Source organism: Myodes glareolus, chromosome 6, assembly GCF_982192425.1.
Source record: "Myodes glareolus chromosome 6, mMyoGla1.1, whole genome shotgun sequence".
NCBI classification, from domain to species: Eukaryota; Metazoa; Chordata; class Mammalia; order Rodentia; family Cricetidae; genus Myodes; species Myodes glareolus.
In genome coordinates this window covers 97,499,558-97,513,240 of record NC_142031.1, presented here as the reverse complement: position 1 = coordinate 97,513,240, position 13,683 = coordinate 97,499,558, and the positions used below count along the sequence as shown (strand labels likewise).

At 43.4% G+C, this 13,683-nt stretch overlaps 1 long non-coding RNA gene across 1 annotated transcript; it reads right to left on the bottom strand.

Annotated features, from left to right (window-relative positions):
- Window positions 1-15: 15 nt before the first annotated feature.
- Window positions 16-11,734, bottom strand: LOC148121898 (uncharacterized). The gene is made up of 4 exons (XR_015738161.1): window positions 11,625-11,734; window positions 1,684-1,726; window positions 1,065-1,119; window positions 16-303 (listed from the first exon to the last, which is right to left on the bottom strand). It is a non-coding gene; the product is annotated as an uncharacterized LOC148121898 (long non-coding RNA).
- Between the last annotated feature and the right edge of the window lie 1,949 nt (window positions 11,735-13,683).

Here is a 13,683-nt window from a genome sequence, read left to right as displayed (position 1 = left end):
TGCCTGGGGATCCAATGCCCTCTTCTGGCCTCTGTGGGCATCAGGCATGCATGTGGTGCACAAACACACATGCAAGTAAAATACCCATATAAAACATGGAATAAATAAAGCTCAAAATATTGTTCTCCGTTGCTCAAACTCACTTTTCTTTTACCTCCCTCCTTTTACTCCCTCTCTCTCCCCTACCGAGAAACTCTGTTTCCTGACCTTGCATTTTCCAGCTGTTGGAAAATCCGTTGAAGACTCCTGTCTATTGACCAGAATACATAGTCCTGGGTCCAGCCCATAGGAAGTCCTGAAATACTGAGCACAAAAGGGGATGTCAGTGGAATTGAAGTGATATTAATAAAGTACCAATAAGAATAGGAAGTTAATTTAGGAAGGAGGCAATTGCTATCACAGTAAACGAAGTAAAAGTCCCAGGACTTTACATATAACATTTACGGTTAAGGTGGTGTTGCAGCTAGGATTTCCACTGTTGTGCTGAAACACGGTGACCAGAAACTTAGGGGGACAGGGTTTGTTTCAGCTTACAGTTCCAGGTTACACTCCATTGCTGAGGGAAGTCATGGTAGGATCTCAGGGCAAGATGGATTCAGGAGGCAGCAGCTAATGCAAAGGCCGTGGAGGAACCCTGCTTACTGCCTTGCTTTCATGGCTTGCTCACCCTGCCTTCTTGTACCACTACCAGTCCATGGGTGGCATCACCCACAGTGAGCTGGACCTTCCCATATCAATCATCAATTAAGAAAATGTAGCTGGGCATGGTGGCACACACCTGTAATCCCAGCACTTTGGAGGTAGAGGTGGGTAGATCTCTGAGTTCAAGGCCAGTCTGGTCTACAGAGTGAGTTTAGGACAGTCAGGGCTACACAGAGAAACCCTGTCTCGAAAAACCAAAATAAAATTAAATTAAATTAAAAAAAATCGCAGCACAGGCGTGTCCACAGGGCAATCTAGACAGGGCAATCTTTTCCAAAATGATGCCAGTTTGTACCATGTTGACATGAAACCAGCCATCATGGTATTTGTCATAGGACAGTCTGAAGACACACTCTGCTTACCATGTTAGATCAGCTTCAATGATATTCATCATTCTAGCTTTTTCCAACTGTGAAACTGTAACAAGAGTAAAGAGACCGTGAGCACAGTGACTACTGACATCATCTAACAATTAGGGGAGCAAAGATGAAGTCACATCATGAAGCTGGTGAGTGGCACAGCCCAGCCATCAAACTTTGCTTTGTAAGCGAACTATACTGTCTTCATTGTGTACTACAAGTGACCCCAGAACGCAGCAGTGGGGGACATGGAGATCCTGATACATCTTTTCCTCTAAAGATGTCTATCCCACATCCACATCCGTGGTAGCAGAATAAAGGTGATGGACTGCCCTCACCAAACTCTTGGTAGTTAATCTTTGCCCATTCTCCTTTTCCATATTTTGGGCTTCCCATGAAAATATATGGGACAGAGAAGCATGAGGAAAGCAAACAATGGAGAAATTATGGAGCTGTTTGCATGACTTTGGAAGTGAAGATGTCAGAAAGATGGGGGTACTCTTCAGGACACCCTCTTTTTCAACTTTCTTCCACCCGCTGTTAAAGACTAGAGTCTGAAAGCATGGCCCACAGATCAGTCACCAGCCTTGAGCTGATCAGCAAGGGAGAGAATCATTCTGACCTGTGAGTTTCTGGATTTGTTTTGGATCATGTTGCTTGGCAATCTAGAGAAACACACAAAAAGAAACAAAGTCAGGTTTATGCTCTAGATTGGGGGTTTTATGGACAAAACATCTTACCTTATCTATGGGATACTGACACATTTTATATCAGGTATCAACATGGTTGTCATCTGTAACCATATTATTAGTTACCTTCTCATCTAATTATGTGTGAATAATTTATTAAATATACTAAGAGACCAGCAAGATGGCCCTGTAGGCACAGGTGTTTGACACCAAGCCTAATGATCTGAGTCCATCTCTGGAGCCCACAGCGTAAAAGAAGAAAAGCAATTTTCACAAGTCATCTTCACCTCCACATGCATGCCATGGGCGTTTGTACATGGATGTACACACATACAAATTAGTCCTAGATTATTGTGTGTAGTACTGAGACTCTAGAGATAAATATGAGTCCTGTATTCTAGAGACTTGCATTCATAAGGAAAATAGCCAACTAAACAGGTAAGATGCCATATGGGAGCCAGCAAAATGACTCAGTGGCTAAAGATACCTGTGGCCAAGCCTTGGCAACCTATGTTCAATCCCTATGACCGGTATGGTATATGTAAAGAACTGACTCTTTCAGGTTGTCCTCTACTTCCACACTCCCCTGGCCCCATGCCCTATGCACACATGCACACACACACACAAACAAATATAATTTTCATTTTGTTTTGTTTTTGTTTTTCGAGACAGGGTTTCTCTGAGCAACCTGGCTGTCCTGGAACTCGTTTTGTTGATCAAGTTGATCTGGAACTCACAAGGGTCTAACTTCTGCCTACTGAGTGCTTACAAATGTAATTTTTAAAACATGGGGTACCCACTCAGGATAGTGTTTTATAATTCCATCAATTTGTATGCAAAATTCAAGATGTCATTTTTTTTACTGCTGAATAGTACTCTAATGTGTAAATATGCCATATTTTCTTTATCCATTCTTCAGATGTGGGCCATCTAGGTTGCTTCCAGATTCTTGTTATTACAAATAATGCTGCTATGAACATAGTTGAACAAATAAATGCCCTTGAAGTATGATTGAGCATCTTTATGAGGTAACCCAGTCCCAAAAAGATGAATATGGTATGGACTCACTCATAAGCAAATACTAGCTATAAAGAAAGGACACTGAGCCTATAATTCATGATCCTAGAGAAGCTAAGTAATAAAGTGAACTCTAAGAAAAACATATATAGATCCACCTGGAAAGTCAAAATAGACAAGATCGCCTGACAAAATTGGGAGCACAGGGTGGGGGAGAAGGAAGGGTAGAAGGGGAAGGTTGGGGAGAAGGGGAGGGGTTAGAAGAACTTGAGGGAATGGGATAGTTGAGGTGGAGGAAGGACTGAGATGTGAGCAAGGAGATAGCTTGATTGAGGGAGCCATTGTGGGATTAGCAAGAAACATGGCTCTAGATATAGGAATTTACAAGGATGACCCCAGCTAAGACCCTAAGCAGTAGAGGAGAGGGAGCACCAATCTTAATTTGCCCTGTAATCAGACTGATGAATGTATTAAATATCACCATAGAACCTTCATCCAGCAACTGATGGAAACAGAGGCAGAGACCCACATCGAAGCACTGGACTGAGCTCCCAAGGTCCAGTGAAGAGTGGGAGGAATGAGAATATGAGCAAAGAGGTCAAGACCATGATGGATACACCCACTGAAACAGTCTACCTGAGCTAATGGGAGCTCACCAACTCGAGTCGGACTGGGAAGGAACAAGCATAGGATCAAACTAGTCCCTCTGAATGTGGATGACAGTTGTATGGCTGGGGCAGACTGTGGGGTCACTGGCAGAGGCACCAGGATTTATCCCTACTGCATGTAATGGTTTTTTGGGAACCTACTCTCTTTGGATGGATACCTTGCTCAACCCAGTTATAGTAGGGAGGACCATGGACCTTCCCCAAAGCAATGTGCCTTACCCTCTCTGAGGATGGATGGGGTAGGGTGGGAAATCTGCTTTGAAGCATTCTGTCCTTGGACTTAATGACTAGGAACTTGTGAGAACTGAGAAGCATTGACGTGTAAGTGCTGTGACAGCAGACGCTGAATAACAGCTGAATTAAGTACATTCAAAACTGCTGGAAGCGGAAGAGAAAGAATTCCTATACTTGCCCCTGAATTAAAGAACTGTCATAGCCACGTGAATAGTGGGGTGAAGAGCTGGTGTGTTTTCAGAAATATCGGGCATCAGAAAACAGCAGAATAAATTCTTCAATGTGCTAAAAGAAAACAACTGCCCATCTAGACTTACACTCCGCAAAACTACTTAAAAATGTAAGATAGGGCAGAGAAATTGCTATCGAACATAAACATAGTACACCTAACTGGGTAGGCAAGAGCTTACAGAATGATGATGAATATAAATATTTGGAATTTATTCAAACAATGTATGAATGTTTAATGTGACAGAGACGCTTGCACATCAGTGTTTACCGCAGCATCATTCATAATAACTAAGTTATTGAGCCATATGTGTGCAGCTGCAGAGGAATGGGTGTTAAATATTTCTGTATACACAATGGATTTTTTTCTGTCATGAAGAAGTTACATAGTTTTCAGGGAAAGGGATACAATTGGAGCTCGTCTGAAGTCAGCTAAGCCAGAAAGACCAACACCATATGATCTTTCTCATTTTTAGTTCCTAGATTTTATATAGACACATAAAATCACAGGCATAAACATGCCGTTAAAGCAGAAATGAAATTACCTGCAAGAGTAAATGAAACCAATGGGGAGGCAGTGAAGACGAGTGGGGAGGAAAGGAGGATTATGCTCAATGTTCAACACTTACTCTGTGAAATTATTCTTATGGAACAGCACCATACACAATAGAGATACACAGTGAAAATGATTTTTTAAATAATGCATAGCTATTTAAACATAACACAATGATCAATACATTACACCATACTAACAACATAAGTGGGAAACTGTCATGGTCATCTCAATGGTGCAGAAAAATAAAAACAAACATCTACTTGTGTTTTCTTAAGACATTTAAAAAATTAGAAACACCAGGGAGCTTCCCCCAACATACACTGGGTCCAATGCTATCCCACAACTTGATATGTAGAAACCCTAACCCCCAAGGTAATAGTGTTAGTAGGTGGGGTCTTTGGGAGGTAGCTACATCATGAGATAGAAATCTACAAAACATTGTTGTAGAAAGTAAATAGTAATTAAGACATTCTTTGTTCATGGTTGGAAGGTTTGATGCTGAAATGACATTACCAACACAATCTATAGATTCTGTAGGGATACTACATAATTCCCATCCAAACTCCTTTTTTGTATAAATGATAACTTTGTCCTAAAAATCCCTGTGGAATTACAAAGGTCTCTCAGGAGCCAAAACAATCTTGAAAAAAAAAACAGTAGGAAGGACCATATTTTCTGATTTTAAAACTTTGTACAGAGCTGGGCAGTGGTGGCATTAACCTTTAATCTCAACACTTGGGAGGCAGAGGCAGGCACATCTCTGAGTTCAAGACCAGCCTGGTCTACAGAATGAGCTTCAGGACACCAGGGCTACACAGGGAAACCCTGTCTTGAGAAACAAAACAAAACAAAGAAATGAAAAACTGTGTACAAAACTACAGTACTCAAAAATAGTTGTGGTTTAAGAATCTAATATTAAAAATCAGCTGGTTCTCAATACAGGCTCCATGACCATTCAATGAAAACAAAATAATCTTCAACAAATGGTGCTGGGACAACTGGATAACCACATGGAAAGGAATGAAGGTGGGCCTTTACCTCATACCCTATTTAAAAATGAACTTGAGATGGAGTAAAAGCCTAAATGTAAGAGCTACTTAAGTCATGAAACTCTTTACAGATAGAAAAGGAAGAACTGGGCTTGGGAAGATGGTTCAGCAGTCACAGCGCAGCTCTTGCAGAGGACCCAGGTTTGATTCCTAGCACACATAGCAAATGCTCACAATTGCCTGTAGCTCCAGCTCCAGGGGGATCCAGCACCTGTGGATTCTGCTGGTACCTGTGCTCATGTTCAGACTCACAATTATACAAACACAATTTTGTACACACACACACACACACACACACACACTTTCAAAAATGATAATGATAAATCTTTTTTATCGTTTTTTGAGACAGTGTTTCTCTGTGTAGCTTTGGACCTGTCCTGGAACTCACTGTAGACCAGGCTGGCCTCAGACTCACAGAGATCCACCTGCCTCTGCCTCCCGAGTGCTGGGATTAAAGGTGTGCACCACCACCGCCCGAATGATAATAATAAATCGAAGCAAAAGAAAGGAGTGTAATGGTTAATTCTTATGTCGACTTGGCTAGGCTATGGAGCCCAGTTGTTTGGTCATATATTATTAGTTTAGAACACTTCTTTGACAGTAATTTTACATATGATTAACATTTAGAATCAGTACAATTGGAGCAGATTGCTTTCCATACTGCAAGTGGGCATCACCCAATCAGCCGAAGGCTTTAAGAACAGATACCAGGCTGGCCTCAGACTCACAGAGCTCCACCTGCCTCTGCCTCCCAAGTGCTGGGATTAAAGATGTGCGTCACCGCGGCCCAGCTGAGAGCCAATTTCTTAATTTTAGTCACTATTCCTTTGGGGAGTGTGTGTGTGTGCGTGTGTGCGCGCGAGCACACACGCGCACATATGTGTGATAAAGAACAATCTGGTCTTTGTTCCAGATTCTTAGTACGAACTCCCAAAACCCCTGTAACTCCATGAGCGTTGAGGGTGTCCGTTCCATTATTGAGATGGAAATGTGGATTTGCTTCTGTTTAAATTGAGGAAGCTGGAACAATCACCATTCTAAAATCTAAGACCTGACCACTCAATATATTTATGCAAAGTTGCATAAGTACCAAACAAAATATTAGAAAACTGAATCTAATAAATCTAATTAAAGTATTGGAGCCAATATTACAAATGAATTATACATTTCCTAGGAATTCACAGTTGATTTATTATCTTGCATTCTCATGCAATTCGGTACATTGATTGAACAAACAAGAAAAAATTCGACCATCTAAATAGAGGCAGGAAATATACTTACTACTTAGCACCCAGTACAAAGAGATTAAATTTAAAATTTTAGAACATTTTTTTAAAAATTAACACCAATTCTTGCTAAAATTTCCTTGATTTGCTAAATAATATTTGAAAAACTACAGAAAACATTATACATAACTGGTGAATTATTGAAAATGTTCCTTGACTTAATAAAAGACAGACGCCCACAACACACTGCTCCTGAATATTGTACTGAAGTCATATTCATAAATGAAGGCAAGGAGAACAAAGTCATCAATAAGAACTGGAAAATAAGTAATAAAACTGTTGTTATTTACACATAACATGATTTAGAGAATATTCCTACAGGAGAATAGATTCAAAGTGATAAACTTATCAGGGTCCTCTAAGCAGATCCTTATGGAAAGATGGATTTGGGGGCTTCAGCATCATTTATACAATGGTATTTACAAGGGGCAGCGGTGGCACATATCTTTAATGCAAGCTCTCAGGAAACAGGAGAAGGTGGATCTCTGTGAGTAGGCCAGCCTGGTCTACAGAGTGACAAAGTGAGTTCCAGGGCAGCCTGGGCTACACTGAGAAACCCTGTCTTAACCCCCTCCCCTGAAAGAAAGAAAGAAAGAAAGAAAGAAAAAAGAAAGAAAGAAAGAAAGAAAGGAGGGAGGGAGGGAAAAAAACATTATTTACAGTATTAAACCAGTATACCAGGCCTGAGGATGTACTTCAGTGGTAGACTGCTTGCCTAGCTCACCAGACCCCGAATTTGATTCCTAGCACTAAAAATACATAAAAAGATAGATATAGGTGATGGAAGACGATAGATAGATAGACAGATAGACAGATAGACAGATAGACAGATAGACAGATAGACAGATAGACAGATAGACAGATAGACAGATAGACAGATAGACAGATAGACAGATAGATAGATAGATAGATAGATAGATAGATAGATAAAATGCCATACCAGAGCAGACAATATGTGCCTCCTGATGATTATCATAACCTATTAAGTATGTCCTTTCTTCTCAACAAAAAACAAATTCCTCCTGGTTCTAGTTTATGTTGAGTTGCAAAAAATAGAATATTTGTCATCAGCTCATCTTTGAAGGAAAGGGTTTAGTTGGTTTCATGGTTCCAGAAGTCTAAGAGCCTAGTGCTACCATGTCCTTAGCTTTGCCTGACGTCTTTGTACAGCTTCAACTCACAGCAGAAGTGGAGGAGCTGGGGCTGCGTGTGGAAGACAAAAGGATTCCGACTCCTGTGGTGGCTAACCCAGTCCTCAGAGAGTAAGGGGTCATGCCTGGGAGACCTTACCCAGTCTGCAAAGAAGGGTGTGAATCCCTCCTGAAGGTCACACTTTACAACCCTCTTCCCCTGGAAAATGCATATATTTCTACATGAGTTTTGGAAAAATCCCAACTCACAGAAAGTACAAGAGGCAGCAAAATTTATCAGATCACAACATGGAGGGTTTTTTAAAAAATAATTTTTCCTAGTTCAAAAATATTTTATGCCAGGCGGTGGTGGTGCATGCCTTTAATCCCAGCACTTGGGAGGCAGAGGCAGGCAGATTCTTGTGAATTCAAGGCCAGCCTGGTCTACAAGAGCTAGTTCCAGGACAGGCTCCAAAGTCACAGAGAAACCCTGTCTCAAAAAACCAAAAAAAATATTTTATACATGCATACAATAAACTATAATGATACCCACCCCTCCCCACTCCAACTTCCCCCTCATACCCCACAATATATCCAACTCCCAGCCTCATGTTTGCCTTTCTTTTTATAACCCACTAAATCCAATTAACATCGTCCTTATGTGCACGGCTACACAGCATGGGTATTTGATCAACAAAATGTTGACTGTAAAATCTAGAGAAATGTCCCTTTTATCGAAAACTTAAATAACATTATTAAAGAAAAGAGAGATTTTGTAGATTAGAATAAGGAAGCATTCTGGCAAGAAACCTGGCTCTAGAGAAATTCCCAGGAATCCACAAGGATGACCCCATCTAAGACCCTAAGCAATAGTGGAGAGGGGGCCTGAACTGGCCTTGTCCTGTAGTCAGATTGATGACTATCTTAAATATCACCTCAGTACCTTCATGCAGCAATTGATGGAAGCAGAAGCAGAGACCCACAGCGGAGTCTGTCATCCACAGTGAGGGAACCAGCATAGCACCTAACTAGGCCCTCTGTATGTGGGTAACAGTTGTATGACTGGGGCAGACTGTGGGGCCACTGGCAGTGAGACCAGGATTTATTCCTACTGCTTGTACTGGCTTTTTGGAACTCATTCTCTTTGGAGGGATACCTTGCTCAGCCTAGATATAGTGGGGAGGGCCTGGGTCCTGACTCAGAGCAGTGTGCTAGACTTTGTGGACTCCTCTCTGAGGAGTGGATGCGGGGAGGTGGAGGGGAAGGGAGGAGGGGAGCGAGTGAGAACTGGGATTGCTATGTAAAATGAGAAACAAAAGTTTTTACTAAATAAATAAATAGAAATATACTGTTTGCCAGGCAGTGGTGACATGCACCTTTAATCCCAGCACTTGAGAGAGAGGCAGGCAGATTTCTGTGAGTTCGAGGCCAGCCTGATCTACAGAAAGATCTCCAGGACATCCAGGATTACACAGACAAACTGTGTCTTGAAAAACCAAAAGAAGAAAAAAAAAAACTAAAACAGACAAACAAAAAAAAAAAAAGGAAAAAAAATGCACCAGAAATGTAAAATCATTGCTTTGCCTGGAAGGAGCACAGACCTGAATTTGATCCTCGCTAACATACACACAGACACCCAGATACTCACACGCTCACACACACTCACGTCCACACACACTCACACACAAATTCACACAAACAAAAGCGCACAACTGACTTGAATAGGCAGTTTACAAAGAAGAATTTCCAAACAACTAATAAACCTGAGACATTGCTCAATGTCATTTATTGGGGGCAGGATGCGGGGTGCACGTGAAACCACAGTGAGATGCCACACACTCACTGAAACGACTCAATAAAGAGGTGGGCATGCCAAGTCTGGGCAAGATGGCAGGACTGTGGGAGAGCCAGTCACTCATGGTCTGCTCAAAGGACCGAAGACTCAGAAGAGACGTGATCTACTGATGTCTCAAACACATGAACCATGTACTCAGACAACCCCTCTCCCGCTGGAAATAGAAACTCCCCAACCAAGCAACACTTGCAATTCACTTCCTGAGACCTTTTTTGTTTTGTCATATGGTTATAAATCTTTCTTTGTAAGACAAGCTCTCTCTACCATCTGCCTCCTATCCATGCAATGGACAATATCCACACCACTCTTACTTACCACATTCTTTTCCATAACTTCCCCAGAGTTAAGTCATATGAATGTTCCATTTCAGCTGGAAGTCCTAGACAGCACTTCCTCTATATCTAGTAATTCTTCCTCAGTGTCTATTTGATAATAGATCCTAAAGCTACTGAAGCTACTTCTTTCTTCTTTTTCTTCTCCTTCTCCTCCTTTTTGTCTTCTTCTTCTTCTTCTTCTTCTTCTTCTTCTTCTTCTTCTTCTTCTTCTTCTTCTTCTCCTCCTCCTCCTCCTCCTCCTCCTCCTCTTCCTCCTTCTTTCTCTTCTCCCTCCCCTCCTCCTTTTCCCCCCTCCTCCCCTCCTCCTCCCCCTCCCTCATCTCCTCCTCGCCCCTTCCTCCTCCTTTTCCTCCTTCTTCTCTTCCCCCTTCCCTCCTCCTTTTTCCCCCTCCTCCCCTCCTCCTCCCCCTTCCTCATCTCCTCCTCGCCCCTTCCTCCTCCTTTTCCTCCTTCTTCTCTTCCCCCTCCCCTCCTCCTTTTCCCCCTCCATCTCCTCCTCTTTTCCCCCCTCCTCTTCCCCCTCCTCCTTCCCCCTCCCCTCTCCTCCTTCTCCTCCTCCTCCTCTTCTTCTTCTTCTTTCTCTTCCCCCTCCCCCTCCTCCTTTTCCCCCTCCATCTCCTTCTCTTTTCCCCCTCATCCTCCCCCTTCTCCTCCGCCCACCCCACCCCCTCCTCCTCCTCTTCTTCTTCCTCCTCCTCCTCCTCTTCTTCTTCTTCTTCTTCTTCTTCTTCTTCTTCTTCTTCTTTCTCTTCCCCCTCTCCCTCCTCCTCTTTTTCCCCCTCCCTCTCCTCCTTTTTCTCCCTCCTCCTCCCCCTCCTCCTCCCTCCCACCCCTCCTCCTCCCTCCCACCCCTCCTCCTCCCTCCCACCCCCTCCTCTTCCATCTCACCCCCTACTCCTTCATCCCACCCCCTTCTTTCTCCTCCCTCCACCCCTCCTCCTCCTCCTCCTCCTCCTCCTCCTCCTCCTCCTCCTCCTCCTCTTCTTCTTCTTCTTCTTCTTCTTCTTCTTCTTCTTCTTCTTCTTCTTCTTCTTCTTCTTTATTTTTTGAGACAGACTCTCTCTGCTTAGTCCTGGCTGTCCTGGAACTCACTATGTAGACCAGGCTGGTCTTGAAATCAGAGATCCTCCTGCCTCTCCCTCCCAAGTTGGGATTAAAGGTATGCACCACCAAACCCATCCTAAGACTTCTTGAAGTGAATTAAGAGAAAGACAAGGTGGGTAGTGGTGGCTCATGCCTTTAGTCCCAGCACTTGGGAGGCAGAGGCAAAAGAATCTCTGTGAGTTCAAGGCCAACCTGGTCTACAGGAATCAGGAGAGCCAGGGCTACACAGAGAAACCTTGTCTTGAAAAACCAAAACAAAAAGAAAAAAAAAGGAAGCATCTATCAGTTCTGTCTCAACTCCCCTCTGCCCTCCATCCAGGTCCTCCTATGGTCCAGAGGACAGGCATTTAGACAAACCTATAGGCCGTCAGCATGAAGAGAAGTGACCCGAGAAAGAGTGGTTATCACGCACCTGTGTCTTGGCTGCCACCTGAACCTGGTATGCACCACAGACTAAAACACCAAGTAACATTAGACTGAGATACACTGGCAGTGGAGCAGCGAGACCCCACATTAGCGCCATTCCTCAAGCCTATAATCCTCTCAGCTACAGTTCCTGCCTTTATACTGAGAGTCCATGACATCACAATAGGCACTGTCAGGGAAAGCCAGTCTGGGGGTGCACTCAGGTACCAGCTGCTGCCCTTCCCTGTGTCTGCCTGTGGCTCTGAGAGCTCTGGTATCTAAAGCCCAGGAAAGAATCTATCTGTGAATCTCCTAGGGTTCAGCTAGACAGACTTGTCATTAAGGGGGGCATGATGAGGCAGACTTTCAAAGGTCTTCCCAAATGACTTGTTCTGACTCACATTTTCTTTGGAGCTGGTCACTGGTCACTGTCAAGTTTGGACTGGGTCTATGGCCACAACTTGCAAACTGCAGGTTAGAACACAGAACCAAGTGGAATCTAAGAGAGCTGGGATAGATCAAGTGGAATCCCTCAGGGACCTAGAGGTGCTTGGTTTTCTAGGTTTACAAGTCTCCACATTTCCCAGTTGCTGTTGCCCTGACACACATCACACTGAGCAGTGGCCTTAAGAGAGGACCGATGGTCTCATTGCCCAGTTCGGTCATTACGCCACCCATCACTCCATCTTCCCTAGAGTCAATGCAGTGCAAACAATATTGATGTGAACATTGATAAAGAAAAATGTTTTTTTCCATCTAGGAACACTAACGGACTACTGCCTAGTAGGCACCGTTTTAGAAGACAGACTAGGTCTTTTCCCCACAGGGTCTTCCGTCTATAGGGGCAGCGCAATTCATATTCTTGGGAATCCCACTAAAAAAAATAAATAAATATGGTGTGCATGCTTTATGAAGCACTGTTCAACTTCTACAAGGATTTTAATTATAAAGAACTCTGGCTTGTACCCTGAACAGCGGGCAGGTGCTAGCCACATAGCATGTATGTATGTACACCAGGGTACACCAGCCTAGAGCTCTGGGAAGTAATTAGCAGTGAAATATCCCTTCGGGTTCTTAAAACATTTGTGTGCAGTTCAACAGGAACCCTTAAAGATTTACTTTTCTATTTTAAATCATGTGTGTATGCGTACGCACGTATGAGTGCGGATGCTGTGGAGAGGGGCCGAGAGGGTGTCTGCAGGGACAGGTGTGTGAGAACCGCACAACATGGGTGCTGGGTACTGAACTTGAGTCTCTGCGAGAGAAGTCTTCATTCCCCACCTCCGGGCCACCTCCAGCCCTAACAAGGAGCTTTTAGGCCCTGTCATTCAGATTATGATGTCAGCGTGTCCCTTAAGGGTTCATGGGGGGGGGATTTTATCCCATAGTGAGGCATTAAGAGAGTAGGAACTTAATTCAACTACATAAATAGTTGTTAATTATTAAATAAAATAATGTTTACTATTTTATCTAATATTTTTACTTAACATTTTTGATACAGGACCCAGTTGGGCCTCAAATTCTCTATGTAGCCAATGCTGGTCTTGGACTTCTTCCTTTTTTAAATTTTATTTAAAATTTCTTAAAATTTATTTTACATATTAACCACAGTTTCCCTTCCCTTTTCTCCTCCCCTCCCATCCCCTCCCCTGCAACTTCCTTCTACCCCCTTTCTAACCACTTCTCCATTCAGAAAGAGCAGGCCTCCCATGGGCTTGAACACAGTACAGCACATCAAGCTGAGGTAGCCCCGACCTCCTCCCCCTGCATAAAGGCTGGGCAAGGTAATCCAGCTAAGGGCCAGGCCCAGGTCCTGATCTCACTCCTAGAAGCCTTACACACAGACCAAGCTACACAACTGTCACACACACGCAGAGGACCTGGGTGGGGCCTTGAACTTCTTGGTCTTACTGCCACCACCATCCAGGTGCTGGAAGGGCAGCGTAAGCACCACTAGCCTGACCTCAACTGCGGTTAAAACTGGGAGCTTTCCGGGGAGATTAAACATGAAATTATGCAAGCGGAGCCCCCATGGCCAAAGACTGCTAGCCTTAGAAGGGGAAGAG